Consider the following 25,323-nt stretch of genomic DNA (forward strand, 5'->3'; position numbering starts at 1 on the left):
AGATAAACAGCGAAGGCTTATGACTAGATTTAAACTCCCCACAAGAGTTTTTTAGAATTTTGTTTTTTAGAATTTTGATTTTGGTCTATTTTTTAGAATTTTGATTTTGGTCTATTTATTATTTAAAATTTAAAATACCCATGCTTATGTCATATTAAAAGTAATACTCCCCCCTTGTTTCCTCGAATAATTTACGTTTAAACATAAATGGTAACAAATAATGACAAACACCTTTTAAGCAAGGTTTGTTTTAGGCAATTTTATTACTTTTTTACATTTTTTAACATTATTTTTAAACTGAAGAAATTCCTCGCTCAACTAAAGGTGCACCTACTCGTGACGTCATGACCAATCAGAGCTGGTCATTTACGGAACAGCAGTAAATAGGTTATTCCTATGCAAAAAGCTCCATCTTAATTATCACACAAGTACCAACATAGCGAATCTTTGATACGGATTTAAAACACAAGAAAATAATACTCTAAGGAGATTATTATAAGTTGAAGCTCAAGAACGTCTCTAACCGGAAGTGACGTCACGGCTTACATGTTTGAAAGAGACAAACTATGCCCTCCCTGTACTTATTCTGTACAAATATACAAGATAAAATAATCAAAATTATTGGAATGTAACACACAATAGATACAATGTATATATATACAAAAATAAGTGCAAGGGTTTGTAAAAACAAATGAATGCCGTTAGTTTCCCAACCGGAAGTAATTAAAGATTACATCCGGGGCAAAGTTTCTTTATAAGGCACCATTCCTGAATGAAAAAAACAGTCTTGAGAAAGGCCTGATACGGGCCGAAACGCGTAGACACTGGTAAGCCTTATTTCTATCTTTTCTACATTGTTATACAACCTACACTATTTTTATTTTCTTGTTTTAGGAAGAGATCGTCACACCCCAAGCCCTATTAGCAACCCACACCGTAGTGGTGATCCCTACAATCAAGTGACACAGCAGACACTGTCTGTTGTGGACAGTGCACGTAACTTTATCTATTTTATCTTTTTCTTTTTGATACCACCACTTTGGATTGACTATTCGATTATTTGATTTTTGGATTTTTTTGTTTTGGACACCTTCACACTTTTTCACTTTTTTACATTTTTACATTTTTTATTTTTATTTTTTCATTTGGAAACTACCACTCAATTTTTGTTTATTTGGACACTACTACTTTTCATTTTGGAATTATAACGTTTCCACCATTGTATTTGGACTAAGTTAGATACGTTTAACCACGTACACAATTTTATTTTTTATATTTGAGATTGATTTTCTATGTCACTTCATGTCTGTTTTTAAGTAAATCCGACCTTTTAGCATCACCTCTAGGATTTTATTTTTATTTTCATTTTTATTTCTTTTACACAATCTCCTCATTATTCTCCAACACCTATTTGATACACAAGGGCGGAAGGACACCCCCCTCTTTATCCACATTGCACCGCATCAGAGCTCTACACAGTTCAGTCAGCGTACCTACCTTTTACCAGCCACCAACACTGTGATGATTTTATATTGAATTCTGCATATTGTCGATTTTATATTGAATTCTGCATATTGTCGCTTTCATTGTTTATGTTTTTATATTGTTTATTATCTCAACTTATTATTGTTAGCTTTCATGGATCCATGTTAGTATGTATTTTATGTCATTTTTGTAATTAAATTGAATTTTTAATCAGATCAGTTTCAATACCCTCGATTGTTTTAGTACCCGCCTCCTTTTGGTAGGCGCCTGGGCTATCTCCTCAATTCAATAGAAGTAAAATGGAAAGATGTTTAGAATTGTGTAAGTTCCGATCATGAATGTTTAATTTTGACATTACTGTACCTTTAAGTTTTATTGTAGCTTCTATTATAAGATTTTTTTAAAATAAAATTAACTCTGGATAGCCATGTTGCTATAATATTGTATTTAATCTGTACTTGCTAATCAATATAAAAGCAGTGTCAATTACTTCCTGTCACAGAGTGGGCTGGGGTTTCTAAAGGAAATCTTATCTAGCTTGATGTCAAATCTTCTAGAGTAACTTGAGCTTGCTTATTGTTCAGTGAATACAAGAGAAACAGTAAGTATATTTTGCTCAGAAGAGGCATAATGCAATTTAAGTTCAAAAGATGTCAGTGCTCTCATCTCCCTGAGGGCAGGGGCTACAATTTGAAAAATCTAAGTGCTCAGTTTGCAAGAAAATAAGTAGAATGTTTGCTGTTTTTCAAAACAATCTATTTCTTTTTATATTTACTTTGATTTAACATATTTGTTTTTACTAAAGGAACACGGTTTCATACCCCTATAATAATATAAAGTGACAGGATAGCCTAATAGCGAAGTTACTGACTTTTTTTTTTTGTCAGGTACCAGTGGTCATAATAAATATGTAAAACATCCATATAAGGGTGAATAAGAGTACCTGTCTTTTGTTGAACCTTTGGGTTAAAGGGGCAGTCTCCACCAGAATTTGTATTGTTTATTACCTTGTATCTAAACCTCTGCAGACTGCCCCCCTTATCTCAGTTCTTTTGACGGACCTGCATTTTAACAAATCAGTGCTAAATCCTGGGTAGCAAAATGTTATATATGTGGCAGAGGTGAACTAAAGCCCTCTAGCTGTAAAAACTGTCAAATGCATTCAGATAAGAGGCGGCCTTCAAATTCTTAGACGTTGGCATATGAGCCTACCTAGGTTTAGCTTTCAACTAGGAATACCAAGAGAACAAAACAAATTTGATAATAAAAGTAAAATTGGAAAGTTATTTAAAATGACATGCCCTATCTGAATCATGAAAGTTTTATTTTTGACTAGACTGCGCCTTTAAGCAAATTTCTAGATTTTTTGTTTGAATAATATTCTGTGGTAACAACACAAGCACAATGTTTTGAGCCTAATACTTCATATGCAGTCATTTGTAAAACAAGTACAAAAGCAGCAGAACAGCCTGAGATATTGCTACTGGTTTAGAATCCAAAATAAACCAATGGGTACTTTACAGTCAGGTATCAAAAAAGAATGCAGGAGGTGTAAGACTCAAACCTTAACCCTGATGAATATGCTCTCAGTTAAAATACCCTTAAAGGAACATGATTCAGATAGAGCAGGGGACCTCAGGAACCACTAAACTCAATTTGAATCCCGTGGACCACTAACATGATTTTTTTTTATTTTAAAAAGGTACAATCCTCTATAACAGTATTTCTCAACCAAAGTGACCTCAAGGCCCGGTATATTTTAGCTAGACATGTCTAGGGATATATATATATATATATATATATATATATATATATATATATATGCCCCTGCTGCTCACTATATATATATATATATATATATATATATATATCCCTAGACATGTCTAGCTAAAATATACCGGGCCTTGAGGTCACTTTGGTTGAGAAATACTGTTATAGAGGATTGTACCTTTTTAAAATAAAAAAAAATCATGTTAGTGGTCCACGGGATTCAAATTGAGTTTAGTGTATATATAGTGAGCAGCAGGGGCGGGCTGATCAGCCAGGCAAATAGGACCTGGGTCAAGGGACCAGCAAGTAGGGGGGCCCACAAATGGCATCTCCACGGATCCTGGTGCATTCCTTAAGCTGGAGTTTTCAGTTGCCCTATCAGTAACTAAGCAAATAAGTGTGGGTTTAGTGGGGGCCCTGGCAGGGGTCTGTCACTGTGAGGGCCATGGAGTGTGGGGTCTGGCCCTGGAGGTTAGGTGCCCTTTCTCTGGCCCTTAATGTTGGGGGTCCTGGCTCTGGAGGTTGAGGGGCCTGTTGGGGGTAGGGCAGGGAGGCTACCATGTTCATTTGCATAAAATGTAATACATTTTGGTCAGTGTGAGACAGTGTTCCTGGGGCATTTATTGGTCTCAGTCTGCCCCTGGTGTGCAGTGGGGGCATGACAGGTCGGGGCCCACCAGCAGGGCTATCACGGCCCGGTACTGGGCCACAGCCCGGCTGTTGAGAAACCATGCTCTATAATGTGTATACAGGTATACTCCGCTCATACAGCGGGTTAGGGACCGGAGCCATGCTGTAAAGTCAAAACCGCCTTAAAGTGAAACAAGGCAGCTTTCTTTTCACTTGCCAGTGTGTTTAAAGACTTGAAAACATGTTTAAACTAACATATATTAGCGGTGCAATCGTGCTACATTTAGTTTAACACTCGCACAGCACAGTATTCAATAAATACCATACCTGTAAAATAGGGACATTTACTGTAGTAAAATTTGCCAGACTATAGCACTGAGACACAGATTGCACCGTAATGCTGTAAACAGAGTGAACTAAGCATAACAAAATGGTGCCAGTCACTTTTCTCCCAATCTCACAATGATTACAGCACGGTTTTAAAATCCTTTGAGGCGCTCCCCAACAGGCCATGTTTTCTGTATTACTTTGGATGAGAGCAGGCAAAATAACCATTTACTAATCAGCTGATTGTTTCAGCTATGCTCTAGTTCAGATATCCTCATCTTTAAAGGGACAGTCATCACCAGAATTGTTGTTGTTTTTAAAGATAGATAATCCCTTAATTACCAATTCCCCAGTTTTGCAAAACCAACACAGTTATAATTATACACATTTTACCTCTGTAATTACCTTGTATTTAAGCCTCAGCAGACTGCCCCCTTATTTCAGTTATTTTGACAGACTTGCATTTTAGCCAATCAGAGCAGTCTCCATGGTAAATTCATGTGCATGAGCTCAATTTTATCTATATGAAACACGTGAACTAATGCCCTCTAGTGGTGAAAAACTATCAAAATGCATTTAGATTAGAGGCGGCCTTCAAGGTCTAAGAAATTAGCATATGAACCTCCTAGATTTAGCTTTCAACTAAGAATACCAAAAGAACAAAGCAAAGCGGGTGCTATTTATATATATATATATATATATATATCCACATAATAAAGCAGGCACTCTCCGTTTTAATTTTATCGTTTAATGGTAAACGTTTTCGGGGTCTCCCCCGTCCTCAGACCACTTACAGATAACTGATAATACACAACTTAAATAGCTACTCACCCTCACCGTGTCAAATCGCCAACAGACTCCCAGCTTCCGTGTCGCGCAACTGCGCATGCGCGCCCGGAACTAAGGAGAGCCGACCAGGACCAACCACCCACTGCTAAAAGCAAAAGTGAAAATCAACATCACACACAATAATGCAGCAGTGTAGACCACTAACTGCATATAGTACCATACTGCAGAGAAATATTATTACCCTATACTCGGCATATTGAAATATACACAGACCTATCCTCAAGCCTTGTTTACACCTTATTGCTTCAAATGTTACGTATACACCTGTTACCATTCTGCCATAAAGGGGATATTATTATATTTTTATACGGTTATATTTACACAGTTATATTTACATATTTACACAGAAGGGACATCCGTGTTAGGTTGCATTATTCATCCTGTATTACACTCCTGCCCCTAACTGAACACTTGGCCCGATATCTCTTTAACCAACTTAAAGGTGTTGGACCCCTGTGTATATTACTTAACCACAAAGCACCCCACCATGTCACCTTTTTTTTAAAATATTTAACAGTCATCCTCAGTTACACTGATGTTTAGCTAGCAGTGGGGAACCCAGTCAAAAAGATAATGAGCTGGATTGCAATTTAATTGCATGTATTTAATCCAGTCATGGACATACCCCAACATAATATCTTAAGCTCACTTCTAACTATGACGGTGGCAGTAGGCATACATCCACTACAAGTCTTACAAAAAACATTGGTAATCCAAATGCACATTCAGCCCCTTTGGGTACATAGTCTCCAGGTTAAAAATCCACTGAGACTCTCGTTGTAGTAGACGCCTGCCCCTGTCACCCCCCCTAGGGTTACGTGGAACGTGATCTATGATAATATACCGAAGGTCAGATACAGCATGACCACTGGTACAGAAGTGGCGAGCCACCGGTTGATCTGAATCACCATCCTTGATTGCCAGCCGAATCGCTGACCGGTGGTTCGCCATCCTCGTCCTGAGATCATCCTGGGTCTTACCCACGTAAAATTTACCACACGGACAGTGTAGTAAGTAAACAATATACGTGGTTGTGCAGGTCACCCTGTGCAAGATTTTATATTTTTTATTAGACCATGGATGTTGAAACGTGCTGCTCTGGGTTAACCCACCACAGGTAGTGCAACCACTGCAACGGAAGCAACCTTTTTTCATGGTTTTTAACCATGTACTAGGCATATAGCTGTCACTGTTGTCGGGCCTCAGGAGCATATCTTTCAGTGATCTTCCACGTTTGAACCCAACCAAAGGTGACACACAGGAAGCAAAAGGTAGTGTTTTGTCACTCTCCAAAATGTCCCAATGTTCCCTCAAGATATTGGAGAACTGTAGCTTCTCAGGTGAGAAGATGGTGGTAAAGATCATCTTCTTCTCCTCACCCTTATCCCTCTCCATCTTCATAAGTGCCTCTTCCTGTGTAAGCCCCGTCGCTTCAATCAGTGATTCGTCAAGATGTTTAGAACCATACCCACGGTCCATGAATTTTTTGTACATTTCCTGTAGTTGCTGTTCCTTCCTTTGCTGGTTACTGTTGTTGCGTACCACTCGCTTAAACTGTGATCTTGCCAATGATTTTTTCAAACTGGGAGGATGGCAGCTTGTAGCATCCAATAGTGAGTTCCTGTCAGTTTCCTTATAGTATAAGGTTGTGCTGATACCTGTGTTTTCCTTAAAGATCCTTAGATCAAGGAAGTCGATGGTATGTATATCATAGGTCATCTTCAACTGTATATGTGGATTCACCTTGTTTAATTCTGCATACCACACCAGTAACTCATCCTCTGTACCACACCAGATAAGGAAGAGATCATCAATATAACGTCGGTATAGCCGTATTCTGTGATCACCAAAGGCAGTAGTTGCGACCGTTTCGAAGTGGGCCATAAACAGATTCGCATAAGATGGGGCCACGTTGGACCCCATCGCTGTTCCTGAGATCTGTAAATAAAAGTCCCTCTCAAATTTGAAATAATTACATCTCAAACAGAAATCCAGTAGTTCCGACATCACATCCACTGGAGGCCCCACATAAGGATGTCTAAGAAGATGGTACACCATAGCAGCCATACCCTGATCATGGGGAATCACGGTGTATAAACTGGTCACATCTAGTGTGACCAGCAACTCGCCTCCACCAGATGTCGCCACTTCTGTACCAGTGGTCATGCTGTATCTGACCTTCGGTATATTATCATAGATCACGTTCCACGTAACCCTAGGGGGGGTGACAGGGGCAGGCGTCTACTACAACGAGAGTCTCAGTGGATTTTTAACCTGGAGACTATGTACCCAAAGGGGCTGAATGTGCATTTGGATTACCAATGTTTTTTGTAAGACTTGTAGTGGATGTATGCCTACTGCCACCGTCATAGTTAGAAGTGAGCTTAAGATATTATGTTGGGGTATGTCCATGACTGGATTAAATACATGCAATTAAATTGCAATCCAGCTCATTATCTTTTTGACTGGGTTCCCCACTGCTAGCTAAACATCAGTGTAACTGAGGATGACTGTTAAATATTTTAAAAAAAAGGTGACATGGTGGGGTGCTTTGTGGTTAAGTAATATACACAGGGGTCCAACACCTTTAAGTTGGTTAAAGAGATATCGGGCCAAGTGTTCAGTTAGGGGCAGGAGTGTAATACAGGATGAATAATGCAACCTAACACGGATGTCCCTTCTGTGTAAATATGTAAATATAACTGTGTAAATATAACCGTATAAAAATATAATAATATCCCCTTTATGGCAGAATGGTAACAGGTGTATACGTAACATTTGAAGCAATAAGGTGTAAACAAGGCTTGAGGATAGGTCTGTGTATATTTCAATATGCCGAGTATAGGGTAATAATATTTCTCTGCAGTATGGTACTATATGCAGTTAGTGGTCTACACTGCTGCATTATTGTGTGTGATGTTGATTTTCACTTTTGCTTTTAGCAGTGGGTGGTTGGTCCTGGTCGGCTCTCCTTAGTTCCGGGCGCGCATGCGCAGTTGCGCGACACGGAAGCTGGGAGTCTGTTGGCGATTTGACACGGTGAGGGTGAGTAGCTATTTAAGTTGTGTATTATCAGTTATCTGTAAGTGGTCTGAGGACGGGGGAGACCCCGAAAACGTTTACCATTAAACGATAAAATTAAAACGGAGAGTGCCTGCTTTATTATGTGGATATTTGTTTGCTTGCAAGTGCACCCCGGCAGCTGAATATAAAAAAAGTGTGCTGGTTCCCTGCTTCTGGTGGTATTTATATATATATATATATATATATATATATATATATATATATATATATATATATATATATATATAAAATTTTATTTTTATTTTTTTTATTATTATTTTTTTTATTATTATTATTATTGCCAGTTAATTCTCAGATTAAAAAAAAAAAAAAAAAAAAAAAAGGGGAATTCATGCGTTTACCTTTTTCTTTTTGCTATTAAAAAGGGACAGTCTGCTCCCAAATTTTTATGGTTTAAAAAGAAAGATAATCCCTTTATTACTCATTCCCCAATTTTACATAACCAACACAGTTATATTAATTCACTTTTTACCTGTGTGATTACCTTGTATCTAAGCCTCTGCAGATTGCCCCCTTATTTCAGTTCTTTTGACAGACTTACATTTTAGCCATTTGGTGCTGATTCTTAAATACCTCTACGGGAGTGAGCACATTGTTATCTATATGGCACACATGAACTAGCACTGTCTAGCTGTGAAAACCATCAAAATGCACGGAGATAAGAGGCAGTTTTAACAGTTTATAAATCAGTTTGAGCCCACCTAGGTTTAGCTTTGAGCAAAGAATACCAAGAGAACAAAGCAAATTGGAAAGTTGTTTAAAAATTGCATTCCCTATCTGAATCATGAAAGTTTATTTTTGACTAGACTGTCCCATTAAACAGTTATAAATGAGCTCAACTGATTTATATAGTGCCTAAAATAGATTATTTAAAGGGACACCAAAGTCAAAATTAAAATTGTCATAGTTCTGGTACATCACGCAATGTTTTCAATTTACTTTGGTTATAAAATGGACTTGGTTTCCTTTTTAAAGGGATATTAAACAAATATGTTAAAGCAAAGTAAACACAAAAAGAAATATATTGTGTAAAAAAAAGAGCAAACGGCATGTCCCTTTGAACCTTAGCCATGAGCTTGTTGACGTTTATTTTCTTTTTAAGTTAGTGCATCCCTGTTTGACTGTGTTTACTATTTTGTCGAATGAGGAAAGAGGAGAGCTGAGTCTTTTGAGTCGATAAACAAGTTTTATTAGGAGCAGGCTTCAGGACACAAGGTAAGCTCCTATCTTACGCGTTTCGCGCATGGGAACATGCGCTTCATCAGAGATTTTATTAGATTATTTTGTCATCAGCCTGTAGCAAAGGCAAATGTTTCTCTATGATTGCAGAAATTTGGCGATATTGGTTGCCATATTGTGCTACAGGCAGCGAACAAATTAGTAAACACAGTCAAACAGGGATGCAGATTCTCTTTCAAAAAGGGAATATCACTAGGAAACCAGGTAGCTCCCACTAACTTAAAAAGAAAAGACACGACAACAAGCTCATGGCTAAGGATCTAAGGGACATACCGTTGCATGTGGTGTCCTCACTGAGGGCAACACATTTATAAGTATAAACACAGTCTCCTCCATGACAGGAGCTATAACTGTAGAGCAAATGATGCTATTTATTTACTGGCATGTACGCACTGTGAGGTCCAATACATAGGTTTCACGACCAGATAAGTTAGAGAGAGGATTAACCCTTTTCTGCCGGGGTTAAAGTGTCTACATCGGAACAACTGTTCCGATGTAGACAAATTAAAATCCCACGATTGCGAGATTTCAATTATTGGATCGCGTCTGGAGGGCGTTCCTATAACCCTAGGAACGCCCTCCAGACCGCGAACAAATCCAGGAAGCGCAGAAGGCTTCAGGCCATAACGGCTCTAAAGCCCTGTGTAATTATGACGGAATAGAACGGCATAACGGCGTTAAAAGGTTAAGGAGCATATCAATAATATTAAACATGGAACATTGTCCACTCCCCTAATACAACATTTTAAAAACAAACACTCTAAGAGCCCTAATTCATTAAAATGGACAATTGTAGAGACAGTTCAAATCAAAACAGGAAACCGGAAAGGGATGCCAGATTGGCACTTAGAGAAGTATTTTGGATTAGGCTAAAAACAAGAATGCCGCAGGGACTAAATTCAGAGTTTGATGTTATTAACCTCTGGCAACACTGGCAACACTAATCAGCTGGCATATCATCATATGTGCATATTTTGCCTATACTGTTACATCCATTCAGTTTAACTTTGTTTAAACAAGTGTCAACTATAAATCTCAGTCTTAGCGTTTGCACGTTACCCTCTTTAACACCTTTACCAGTACTTTTACCATTACCGTTATCACATATACCATCACTATGTATATATGTCATAATTTTGTATCAAGCAATATCTACACATTAAATGCATATTTCTCAACCAATAATAGTACCATGTATTAACAGTGATTCTTGTCTGTAATAATATCTAGTTACACACTACAGATGTGAATTAGTCAAATTAATCATATGTACATATAGGACAAATTCACATGTTCTGAACGACGTAAGATCAAGATAAGTGTGAGCTTGAATTGAAAATTAGTTTATTATTATTATTATTATTATTATTATTATTACTATATTATACTTCGCAAACCTTTAGTGAGATACTTTGTGTATAGCGCAGTACTAAAGGATACATTAGCATACATTGGGGAAACTGAATTAGATAATTCCTATTAATCTTTATGCATGGGTAAGTCTTAGCACACATACAGGAAACTTTTCTTTTAAATATTATATCACTTGATATCCGCATACAGCAGGTCTTTAACAGAACTCATTTAAACTAACTAAATGAGAAAGGAATAAACTGTCTAATTGTTATTTGAACTCCTAAAAAAAATAGATTAACTCTGAAAAAAATATATATATAATAAACAATCATAAACATCGTAATAACCCACTATCTCTGATTATAATATGTCAAATGTAAGACTAACAAAATAGAACTTTATAAAAAAGGTATATAAACGATTCTCCTTATCACTAATATTAGTTAGATGGACAGAGCAAAATGAGTTTCCTAATAGGAAATAGGTAAGGAACCTGTAGTTTAGCATAGCCAATAGGAATGGGAGTTAGGATTCCTTTTACCCAATCAGAACACTGTGTATTTTAAATAAAGGTGGGTGATGGCAAGTACCCCAAGCTATGACTACGGCAAATGCTGAAACGCGTTAGCTGGGTCTGCCATATACCTTCCAAATTTGGCTAACATGTTGTATTGCTTTTAAAATCTATGAAATAAATTTGAATTTAATATCACGTACCAAGCCAATTTTCTCACACTATCAATACATAGTGATTTGGGACACAGACCGTTACACATACAGCACACACCCTTAAATCTTAATATATGCATTTTTATATATCTCCACCAAAGTCAGTTATACCTATCAGGTGCTGAGACTCACACTGACTGTCCATGTGTATCTTGTCTATTCACTCAGTAGTAAACCAGCTCATGTTACTAAAGAAGTTTGATGACATCAGGATATAAATGCCTTTCTGCAAAGGCCCTAGTCCGCCTGTAGTGCTGTGACAGAAAGTAATGGACTCTGCACAAATTAAGTTAAATAAAAATCAAAGGTAAAATCCATTAAAAATAATGAATAATACATATTGCAATGATTTCTATTAAATATAAGCCACTGTTTATTGAGGTTTCATATCCCTTTAAAAGTATACCTAGGCGTAACAATACACTACTGGGAGCAAGCTGGTGAACAGTGGCTAGGCACATATGCCTCTTGTATTTGGCTTACAAGATGTGTTCTGCTAGCTCCCAGTAGTGCAGTGCTGCTCTAAAGCTGACTTTAATGTCCACAGGGTTAGTATATCTGGTTCAAATCACATTACGTTTACTCCTTGGTTGTGTATCAACACACTGTAGCGAATGGTTTAAGCAAATGTCATTAAAAAAAAAACCAAAAACAAAAAACATGTAATTCAACGGCAAAAAACACAGCTAATACCAGATCTAAACCGGCACACATACAGCTTTCCGGTTCAAATTTATGGAGATCTATTTGTTAAATTGATAACACAAAGGTTAGGATTAAGGGACAGTCAACACCAAAATTGTTATTGTATAAAAAGATAGATAACACCTTTACTACCCATTCCCCAGCGTTGCACAACCAACATTGATATATTTATATACTTTATAACCTTTAAACCTCTACATTTCACCCTGTTTCTACGCCACTAAATGCAGCCTCTTATCACATGCTTTTTTTATTAGCTTTTCACAACAGGATACTGCTAGTTCATGTCAGCCATATAGATAACATTGTGCTAACGCTCATGGGTTGTGGCAGACAATACACTAATTGGATAAAATGCAAGTCAATAGATAATAAATAAAAAGTCATGTGATCAGAAAAGGCTTAGATACAAGGTAATCACAGAGGTAAAAACTATATTAATATAGCCATGTTGGCTGTGCAAAACTGGGGAATGGGTAATAAAAGGGATTATCTATCTTTTTAAACAATAAAAAAAAATTGCGTTGGCTGTCCCTTTAAAGGGACATTAAATATGTTTTATGCACCTCCCTCTAAATATGGGTGCCACCATACTGGGACCTAGATGTCCACACAGGTATCAGAAGGAGAGTTACTTCACCACATGTACAAACACATCAGCACTAGAATACAATGTAAGATACATTTCAACATGGCAGCACCCATGACTAGAGGGAGGCGGAGAATAAACTTAATACAATGCTGATAAATTGTATTTAATGTACATTTAATTAGTGCAGATTAATATAGAATGACCCTAATAATCAAAGATGCCTTTTAATGGGGAGAAAACATAAACAGAGAAATTTATATTGTGAAGAATTTACACAGTTGGTAATCTAGGCAGACAAAAAAAATTGTCAAAAAAAATTGTCTGAAACTTAAAGGGACACTGAACCCAAATTTTTTCCTTTGTGATTCAGATAGAGCACGCAATTTTAAGCAACTTTCTAATTTATTCCTATTATCAAATGCTCTTCATTCTCTTGGTATGGTTATTTGAAAAGCAATAATGTAAGTTTAGATACCGGCCCATTTTTGGTGAACAAACTGGGTTGTCTTTGCTGATTGGATAGCACCAATAAACAAGTGCTGTCCATGGGTCTGAACCAAAAAATTGCTGGCTCCTTAGCTTAGATGCCTTCTTTTTCAATAAAGATAGCAAGAGAACGAATAAAAATTGATAAAAGGAGTAAATTAGAAAGTTGCTTAAAATTGCATGCTCTATCTGAATCATGAAAGAAAAAATTTGGGTTCAGTGTCCCTTTGAAAGTGACAAGTGAGTGCAGAGATAAAAGCTTAAGAGAGAGAATGGTAAAAAAAAAGATTAAAAAAAAAACGATAAAGAAACAGAGACACACACAGAGGCCGAAAGAGACAAACACAGACATAGACTGAGAGACAAACACAGAGAGCGAGAGACAAACACAGACAACGAGAGACAAACACAGACATAGACTGAGAGACACACAGAGAACGAGAGACAAAAACATAGACTGAGAGACAAACACAGACAGCGAGAGACAAACACAGACATAGACTGAGAGACACACAGAGAACGAGAGACAAAAACATAGACTGAGAGACAAACACAGACAGCGAGAGACAAACACAGACATAGACTGAGAGACACACAGAGAACGAGAGACAAAAACATAGACTGAGAGACAAACACAGACAGCGAGAGACAAACACAGACATAGACTGAGAGACACACAGAGAACGAGAGACAAACACATAGACTGAGAGACAAACACAGACAGCGAGAGACAAACACAGACATAGACTGAGAGACACACAGAGAACGAGAGACAAACACAGACATAGACTGAGAGACACACAGAGAACGAGAGACAAACACAGACATAGACTGAGAGACACAGAGAACGAGAGACAAACACAGACATAGACTGAGAGACACAGAGAACGAGAGACAAACACAGACATAGACTGAGAGACACAGAGAACGAGAGACAAACACAGACATAGACTGAGAGACACAGAGAACGAGAGACAAACACAGACATAGACTGAGAGACACAGAGAACGAGAGACACAGACTGAGAGACACACAGAGAGCGAGAGAATTAGCACAGGGTTAGCAATGGTTTGTTTCCACTAAGCGAGAGACGAACACAGACATAGACTGAGAGACACAGAGAACGAGACAAACAGACAGCGAGAGAATTAGCACAGGGTTAGCAATGGTTTGTTTCCATTAATCGAGAGACAAACACAGACAGCGAGAGACAAACACAGACGAGAGACAAACAGACAGAGACACACAGAGAGCGAGAGACAAACACAGACTGAGAGACACAGAGAACGAGAGACACAGAGAACGAGAGACAAACACAGACTGAGAGACACAGAGAGTGAGAGACAAACAAACATAAACTGAGAGTCATAGAGAACGAGAGACACAGAGAACGAGAGACAAACACAGACTGAGAGACACAGAGAGTGAGAGACAAACAAACATAAACTCAGAGTCATAGAGAACGAGAGACACAGAGAACGAGAGACAAACACAGACTGAGAGACACAGAGAGTGAGAGACAAACAAACATAAACTGAGAGTCATAGAGAACGAGAGACACAGAGAACGAGAGACAAACACAGACTGAGAGACACAGAGAGTGAGAGACAAACAAACATAAACTGAGAGTCATAGAGAACGAGAGACACAGAGAACGAGAGACAAACACAGACTGAGAGACAAACAAACATAAACTGAGAGTCATAGAGAACGAGAGACACAGAGAACGAGAGACAAACACAGACTGAGAGACACAGAGAGTGAGAGACAAACAAACATAAACTCAGAGTCATAGAGAACGAGAGACACAGAGAACGAGAGACAAACACAGACTGAGAGACACAGAGAGTGAGAGACAAACAAACATAAACTGAGAGTCATAGAGAACGAGAGACACAGAGAACGAGAGACAAACACAGACTGAGAGACACAGAGAGTGAGAGACAAACAAACATAAACTGAGAGACACAGAGAACGAGAGACAAACACAGACTGAGAGACACAGAGAGTGAGAGACAAACAAACATAAACTGAGAGACACAGAGAACGAGAGACACACAGAGAATGATAAAGAGATTATATAGAAAACAGGTACAAGTGGAATTTCTAGACCTTGGGGTGGGGGGGGAGTTCTAATAAACTGTCCTGTAACAAGGAAGTCCTAACAATATGTGCAGATGTCATGAGCGCATGTTGTCATCCAAACAAAGAAAGAGAAAATGCAGCTCACTAACCATTATGGTATCATCATCTTTTCTGAAGTCTATTAATCCCATCCTGCCGAGCTGCTCATTATACGTAGTGTTAAAGTCATTATAAGATGCTCTGCCTGGCACTGAGAGCTGGCTGCTCCTGAGTACGGTCTTGTCATTGCCTCTAGCTTCGCCTGTAACAGAAGAATGTTGTAGAAGTCAGTTTACTGCCAAAGAGCCTTGCAGGGAAATTAGATGATACAACTGTATTGATACCATGTGTATGAATGACTAGCAAACCTTAGGGAGGCACAGCTTCTACAACTGACTAATTATTTTTATTATTCCTATATTACATATCTGTCTCCTAAAAACATAGCTGGCATTGTTCTTTCCAGCTTCTATATCTCATATAAACCTGTCAAGCTCCAGCAATATCATGTTCCCATTAATAAGGAAATACAAATTAAATGGACATGCAATTTTAAACAACTTTCTAATTTACTTCTATTATCTAATTTGCTTTGTTCTATTGGTTATTAGGCTTTTGAGCAACAATGTAATACTGGGAGCTAGAAGCACACATATGTCTCTTGTCATCAGCTCACCTGATGTCTTCAGTTAACCACCAGTAGTGCATTGCTGGTCTTTCAACAAATGATACCAAAAGAATGAAGCAAATTTGATAATAGAAGTAAATTAGAAATTTGTTCTAAATTGTATGCTCTGTCTGAATCATTAAAGAAATGTGTTGGGTTTCATGCCCCTTTAAAAGGAATATAAAATAGGACAATTAACAGCAGACAACAGGGAAGGAGAGAGCTATGATACAATAAGCACACCCAGGCTAAAGAGAAAAATCAGTGTATTTTATTAACACTGTCTTTACAATTAAAATAAGAGCAAATGAACAGGATCAAAGGCACAGAGAACCACACTTTACTATTTGCCAGTCAACCCAAGCTATTTAAAAAAAAAAAAAAAAAAAAAAAAAAAAAAGGGCCATTATAAGGAAAAAATGAAATGCACTATTTCGTTAGAGCGTGTGATTTTAGCACTAGGGACCCCGCAACTCTATGTGTTGGCCTCCACAAAGTGTTAAACGCATAGTTAAAAGTACTACTGGGGAATCACAGTGAACTGCTGGTCTTAAGTGGATACAGTTACTAAGCCAATCAGCAGTGGCAGTCGTACATCTGGGTCGTGCAGCTACCGCTCTTGTTTGGGTCACTGGCAGTTTCTGTTTCCTGGAGTTAAACACAGAGTTGCAGCACTAACATTACATGCTCTAATGAAATAAAGCATGTCATTTTCCCACTATAATGACCCTTTAATTGGCAGCAAATTGCACCAGGACGGCTGGAAGTGTGTCATTTGTATTTTATTTTTTATGAAGGAAAGGTTGTAGGCCTTGTGGGCCTGTAGTTATTGTGTATTATACCACATTAGTGTTCATTTTTCACATTTCCCGTAAAATAAATATTATTAGGATTTCATACAAAACAGTTAAGTCCCGAAAACCAATGGGATCAAGGGTGAAATCACTGTTGTTGCTGCATTCATGTGTGTAAACATGAAGCTAAATCCATGTTGCTGGTAATGAAATGGTTAAACTAATGTTTTCAAATGCTTATTTCCCTGCAGCTAAAACCAGATAAAGGCCTCTATTTATCAAAGGTAAATGCGACATCAGGTCCGCAAGACCTTGCTAAATGCGGAGAAAGCATTGCCCCTGGCAGACTCGCGGCCAATGGGCCGCCAGCAGGGAGCTGCCAATCAACCCGATCGTACTTGTCATGGAGCAGCGGTCTTTGTGACCGCTGCTGCATAACTGCGGTTTCTGGTGAGCCTGTAGGCTCGCCAGAAACACGGGGCATCAAGCTCCATTCGGAGCTTGATAGATAGGCCCCAAACAGTGCAAGCAGCAATTACTTTTTTTAAACCCTTGCTTTTCATACACATACAGAGTTAAAAAGCAGAACAAACAGCACTCTAAGTGAATCTCTTGATCTGCCATAATACACACAGTAGTAATCGAACCCTTGTTTGTGGCACAAATGGCAACCTAAGGATTAAAACACCACTGCAAACGGATTGCCCTGAATACACACAGCAGTGATCTGACTCTGGGCCTGGGGTATACTCGTAATCTCTGCTAGATTTGCAGTGAAGAGAACATTAATTCAATGTTAAAGGGACACTGATTTTTTTCTTTTGTGATTCAGATAGAGCATGCAATTTTAAGCAACTTTCTAATTTACTCCTTTTATCATGTTTTCTTCATTCTCTTGCTATCTTTATTTGAAAAAAAAAGGCATCTAAGCTAAGGAGCCAGGCAATTTTTGGTTCAGAACCCTGGAAAGAACTTGTTTATTGGTGGGTGAATTTATCCACCAATCAGCAAAAACAACCCAGGTTGTTCACCAAAAATGGGCCAGCATCTAAACTTACATTCTTGCTATTCAAATAAAGATATCAAGAGAATGAAGAAAATTTGATAATAGGAGTAAATTAGAAAGTTGGTTAAAATTGCATACTCTCTATCTGAATCATGAAAGAAAAAAATTGGGTTCAGTGTCCCTTTAAATAACTGCAGCACGGAGGGGAGAGGTGCAGCTGTCACTAGGCGCTTCTTCTTCCAAGGATAAGAGTCATGGCACTTTCTCTAGCACCAGGGTCCATTTTTAGGTTGAGCGGGACAGTCGAACCATAGGACAACCGCACATGATTCATGTGACGTTCCGTGAACTTGCAGCATATTTTAGAATACGTGCGTACACATGATCCACTGATGTATAAAGTCAGTCGCGTTCACGATAATTATCACCAAAAAAATGAGCATTTCTACAAGTTATAACCGTATTTGGGAGACACTGTTGTCCAGTGAGACTTCACATTGTATTTGTTTATGTATAATATTGATTTGCGACATACTAAGCATTAAACAATTACATTTATAAATCTCAGAAATGTATAATACAACCATTTGTACTGTAAGAAACTAACTGGCATCAAACTTCGTATTCTTTACTTGCACACCAATTTATACAGAAATATACAATGGTCAAAACTGAATGTATCTTTTAAAGTGCAATATCTATATACAGATTGGTCAGGATTATGAAACATAGTTGACGCAAAAATGTTTGATATTTTAGTTTCCTAGCACGGGTTAAATATTTATAATAATGAATTAAACAAAATATAGACACACGACCCTATCTCTGACTCTTACTGTCACTCCAGTCACTGTCCCCCATCGCCCTTCACAGGATTCCGATCCGATGGATAACTTGCTGATGCCCCTTTTTCACACACACTCGCTTGTGTTCTAATCTGCACCTGCTCACCCTAACCCGCTGAATAGCCCGCCAGTGGCGAGGGAAAACCGGCTTCGCCACTTACTGAGTAGGTCTTGCCCTCAAATGTCCCCTGCAACCAATTAAAATCCAGTGTTCTACGGTTCTGGAGGAACGTGGGTTAAACTGTTGTTGTCACAGCAACGGCTTCTTGTAGAACTTTATACCTGATATTACACTCGAATGTTGTTGTAATAAGGGTAGCCAATGAGAGTCAAACTTGAACTATTGATAGTAGCAATGGCCAATCAAAAGTAGTGTGAGTAGTGCTGAGGGAAGTTTGGTAGACGCACAGATAATGCGTCTGCATGTTGCTATGGAGATGGAGTAACGTTATTGTGGCATTGGAGAATAGTTCATGTGTGGCTGTTACATTTAACAGGAACATACCCTCTTCTTTTAACCCCATAAGCGCCTGAGAGGGGTATCGATAAACAAGAGGTAAATGATAGTATCGGTTAAGCGCGTGCTTCTAATTCTGAGAATGTCCCTAGTGCTGGTTCCACACTTCCCCCTGACTTTTTGTTCTTGTTTACTTTAGCAGCCGACCCTTCCAGATTCTGGCCATTATTTTTACGTTGGCGCAGTTAGAACTTACAGTAGATACCAGAGAAAAAAAGTTCTTGTCGAAACAAATAAAGTTTAATTGAGCTTTTACATAATTTTCTATTATTAAAGCTTATTTGGTTATTTTAGCCCATGTAAAAAATAAAATATCGGATTTGATTGAAAACTCAGATTTCCATACTTTTGTGACGATAAAATCTAGATCGTTGTTGCATTTTGCAGCTTTTAATGGAAGGTAGGAGGATTTAATCTGCCAATGACGAAATGACTGTATCTGCCAAAAATGGAAACAGTATGAATGCTAATGTTTATCGGATTGTTCTACCTGCACACTGAGCCCATTTTTTTGTTTTTGTGATTCAGATAGAGCATGCAATTTTAGGCAACTTTCTAATTTACTCCTATTATCAATTTTTCATCATTCTCTTGCTATCTTTATTTGAAAAAGAAGGCATCTAAGCTAAGGAGCCAGCCCATTTTTGGTTCAGCACCATGGACAGCACTTGTTTATTGGTGCTGTCCAATCAGCAAGGACAACCAAGGTTGTTCACCAAAATGGACCTGCATCTAAACTTACATTCTTGCTTTTCAAATAAAGATACTAAGAGAATAAAGCAAATTTGATAATAGGAGTAAATTAGAAAGTTGTTTAAAATTGCATGCTCTATCTGAATCACAAAAGAAAAAAAATTGAATTCAGTGTCCATTTAATAGAGGCAGATAGACAGGCAGACTGGAATTCCAGAAAAGAGAGTCTGTTTTTTGTTCACCAACAATAAAAAAAAAAAATGAAGCAGAGCATTTGTGAGGACAAGCACTGACATTGGACGAGAAGGTCTGGCTTATAGTCCAATTCATTTCAAAGTTGTTCATTGGGGTTGAGGTTATGACTCTGTCCCAACCACTTGAGTTCCTCTACACCAAACTAATCAAACCATACCTTTATGGACCTAGCTTTGGGGCACAGTCATGCTGGAACAGGAAAGGACTTTCTCAAACTGTTGCCACACAACTGGAAGCACCCAATTGTCTACAATGTCTTTATATAGGCATACGATGATCCTTCAATAGAATTAAAGGGACAGTACACTGTAAAATTGGTTTTATATGAATGTATTTTCAATGACTTATTATACCAGCTGCAGAGTATAAAATGTATAAGAAATTGCATTTTTCGGTTGATTTGTGTATATGAAGTAGCTGGTTTTGTGCTTTTAAACCACAGCCTATTGCAATGGGTTGAGCTTCAGGTAATATCAGATCTCATTATGTTATCACTTTTATGTACACAGACTTGCTTCCTTATCTTATATTTGTCTAGAAAACCAAAGCCCAATACTTAGAGAGAACAATGGAAAATTATCATTTTATTACTTAAAGGGATAGGAAAGTAAAAATTACACTTGCATGATTCAGATAGAGCGTGTCATTTTAAGACACTTTTAAATTCACTTCTATTATCAAATGTGCTTCGTTCTCTTAGTATCCCTTGTTAAAAAAAGAATATGCACATATCATACACCAGTGGGAGCTGCTGCTAATTGGTGCCTGCACACATTTGTCTCTTGTGATTGGCTGACTAGATGTGTTCAGTTTCCTGTCAGTAGTGCAATGCTGTCCCTTCAGCAAAGGATAACAAGAGAATGAAGAACATTTGATAATAGAATTAAATTGGAAAGTTGTTTAAAATTGTATGTTCTAAATGAATCATAAAAGAACATTTTGGGGTTAACTATCCCTTTAACTATCATGCCCCCCACTGAGAGTGTAATCTCTTCTGCTGCCTGTGTTTACTTAGGCTATTCAATAGAATATACTCCAGTATGGAAACTTTCAGTATAGGTTGGGATACCACAGGCTAAATCAGCTATTTCAAATGCCAAAATAGGGGCAAAGGAGCTACTTGTAAACAATTTAAAACACTCCAGCAGGTAAAATGAATCGTTGGGAACAATTTAAAGGGGAGAACATTTTTGGGTGAACTGTCCCTTTAAGGGTCCTAGCCTAAATCCTGATAATAGACTCCACCAAACTTTGAAGTAGGCACTATGCATTCCGGTAAGTAGCTGCCATGCCTAGATCATTCCATCAGATTGCCAGATAAAAAGTGTAACTCATCACTCCAGAGAAAAGGTTTCCTCAGGCCTGGTGGCAGCATACCTTACACCATTCCAGCTGATGCTTGGCATTGCACATGTTAATGGCCACGGAGACCCATTTCATGAAGCTCCCTACACACAGATCTTGTGCAGTTTGGAATTCTGTAAAGAGTGATGCAATAGATGATAGGTGATTTTTATACGCTGCGCACTTCAGCACTTGACAGCACCACTTTGAGAGTTTGCAATTTGCATAGTCGACCACTTTGTGGCTGCGCTGTTGTTGCTCCCTGTTGCTTACACCTCACAATAATAGCACTAGCCGTTCACCAGGGCAGATCTAGTAAAGCTGGAATTTCAGGAACTGGCTTGTGGCAAAGGTGGCATCTTATGACTTTGCCACACTTATTAAAAATCACTGAGGTCTTTAAGACAATCCATTGTACTGCTTATGTTTGTCTCTGGAGATTTTATGGCTATGTACTGGATTTTATGCACTTGTTAGCAATGGATGTGGCTGAAACTCCTGAACTTCAGAATTAGTAGGGGTGTCCACATACTTTTGGCCATATAGTATTTCATCTATCAGAATAAAACATAGAAGGAAATCAAAACACACAAAAATGCCATATAAATACATATTTTTTGCACAAAGATATAGAAACAGATTTTGATGGCAAGAAAAAACTAGATTTGTGCGCGGCGGAAAAATTTGTTTCGGATCGATTCAGATGTTTTCAATATTAGTTTTCTGATTGATTCGAATTCGGATAGATATGAATGCATTCATTTCGGATTCCTTCAGATTCGAATAAATTCGGATGTTTTCGGATGTATTCGGTTCGGATTCCATTTCTAAATTCGGAAGTTCGGTATGTGTTAGGTGGGATGTGCTGTGTATTAGATTAGTATTATGTACTGTAATATTAGGTGTAACCCATAGCAGAGTGATATAACCTAATATGTACAATACTAGTGTAATTGTGATTAGTCCCTGGCCATCCGAATGTAACAAATAAATCCAAACTAATTCGGATTTATTCATTAGTTTCGGTGCTACAGTAATTCGGAAATTCTAATCGATCCGAAGCTCCGAATTTGACAAATTTGTCCGAATTTTGATTCGGAACAAAACGAAACGCACGTCTAGTAAAAACAAAAAGTTTATTGAGCCTTTTCTTATTTCTCTCTAAAGTATAAGCTTAATTAGTACATAGAATAACTTTAGTCATATTCCAGGCATTTTGAATTCCCTTATGGTTTTTGTCCTTACCACCTCTAATAGAAGTTTATTTCATAAATCAACCAACCCTTCTGTATAGAAGTGCAGCTGCAATTAATCCTTAACCTATGAACATCCAAACTGAAATCATGACCCTTTGTTCTGGCATTGCTTTTTTTGTGAAAACCGTTTTCATTTTCAGTTTTATTAAATCTATTAATAAACTTGAAGGTTTTTTTCATATTCTCTAAACTATAAATATTAACGTAATGGTGTCTTTTTCCAATTTCTTTTTTTAAACCATTTAACGTTTGTGTAGCCCTCCATTGCACAGGTTCTAGTTTATTTATAGCCTCCTAGAGATATAGTCCCCAAGAAACATAAACAATATTCAAAATGAGGCCTAACTAGTGATCTGATAAGTAGCATAGGAACCATACTTACACTGCTGCTAATTCCTCTTTCAATACAACCAAGCAATCTAATGGTTTTACCAGCTGATCTACTGTATTATTTACCAAATCTCAAATCATTGATGAGCTACCACAAAACTTATGTCTTCCCATCCTTCAACATGTAGGATTTAAACTCTTCAGAGCAGGGCCCTCTTCTTTTTAAAGGGACGTGAAACCCCCAATTTTTCTTTCATGATTCAGATAGAGAATACAAATTTAAACAACATTCTAATTCACTTCTATTATCTAATTCACTTCATTTTTTTAGATAGCCTTTGTGGAAGAAATAGCAATGAACATGGTTGAGCCAATCATACAAGGCATCTATGTGCAGCCACCAATCAGCAGCTACTGAGCCTATTTAGATAGGCTTTTCAACAAAGGATATAGAGAATGAAGCAAATTAGATAATATAAGTAAATTGAAAAGTTTTTAAAATTGCTCTTTCTAAATTACGGGGGGGGGGGGGGTGGATCTGTTTCATGTCCCTTTAAATTAGATTGTTTAATTCAGTTTGTTTTATATATGTATTTTTTTATTTTATTTTTGTTTACAATCTTTTTATTGAGGTTTGCACAAAGTACATGGAACAAAATACAGATAGAAAAATATCATGGCTCAAGAACTGCAATATTCATATACATTTGCATACATCAGTAAGGTAATTGTATAGTACGTCAACTATCTGTATTGTCTTGAAACCTCCTTTATATTAACAGGTATTATCCTTTTTTATCATAACTACATTAACATACATAACAAAGTTGCAAATTGACAGAGTTTCTGTAGATACAGTCTGTTACATTTGTAAATAATACAGTTAGTCAAATAGCAACAAGGGTGCATGATTAGAGCGTTATTTCATACTTTATCTAACTGCCTTGGTCATTGATGTAATTACCATATGTAGATTCAACTTTAAGGATTAAAGAGACATTATACACTCATTTTTTCTTTGCATAAATGTTTTGTAGATGATCTATTTATAAAGCCCATAAAGTTGTTTTTTTTTAAAAAATGTATAGTTTTGCTTATTTTTAAGTTACATTGCTCTGATTTTCAGACTCCTAACCAAGCCCCAAAGTTTTATGTGAATACTGACGTATACCTACTCCAGCTTGCTCCTGTTTGTGTAAAGGGCCTTTTCATATGCAAAAGAAGGGGGAGGGGGGAGGGTCTTATTACCCACTTGCAGTGGGCTTTCCAGCCACCTTTTCAACAGAGCTAAACTTAGAACTTCTAAGTAAGTTTTTAAACGGTTTTATACTGGATTTTTATATCAGTATCTGTGCATCTTATTCTTTATAGTAGTGTGTGTTACATGCAGTTATATGAAAATGAGTGTATACTGTCCCTTTAAGTTTGAATGTGGGTCATAATCCCTGTTTGGGTAATTATATAGTTTAGAAATTTAGGGCAGTTAAAGGGACACTGAACCCAATTTTTTTTCTTTTGTAATTCAGATAGAGCATGACATTTTAAGCAACTTTCTAATTTACTCCTATTATCAAATTTTCTTCATTCTCTTGGTATCTTTATTTGAAATGCAAGAATGTAAGTTTAGATGTCGGCCCATTTTGGTGAACAACCTGGGTTGTTCTTGCCGATTGGTGGATAAATTCATCCACCAATAAAAAAAGTGCAGTTCTGAATCAATAAAAAAGCTTAAATGCCTTCTTTTTCAAATAAAGATAGCAAGAGAATGAAGAAAAATTGATAATAGGAGTAAATTAGAAAGTTGCTTAAAATTGCATGCTCTATCTGAATCACAATAGAAAAAATTTGGGTTCAGTGTCCCTTTAAGCTCCTAAATAAAGGAATGCTGAAACACAGTTTTGTGCCGATTTGCCAGATCGCTTGATGTTAATCTTCCCCTAGGATGACTTTCTAAGTGAAAAAACTAGGTCTCAGCTTTGACACATCCCACATTAACCATAGATTTCTCTTTCAGGTTAACCACACATTCTATATTCTATTGTGGTCTATCCGCCCACCACAACACATAATTAGTTTCCCAATAATACATTATTTCCGCATAAAAGTCTTATCTATCCACCGAGTAATAGAAGTACCTCCCCAGTTTCAGGTTAGTATTCATTTGTGTGATCCACATGTTCAGTGTTGGGGGTGACTCTGACTTTTTTATTTGTTTGGCGCTGCAAATAGCTAATTGCAAA

This window comes from Bombina bombina, chromosome 1 (assembly GCF_027579735.1).
Source record: "Bombina bombina isolate aBomBom1 chromosome 1, aBomBom1.pri, whole genome shotgun sequence".
NCBI classification, from domain to species: Eukaryota; Metazoa; Chordata; class Amphibia; order Anura; family Bombinatoridae; genus Bombina; species Bombina bombina.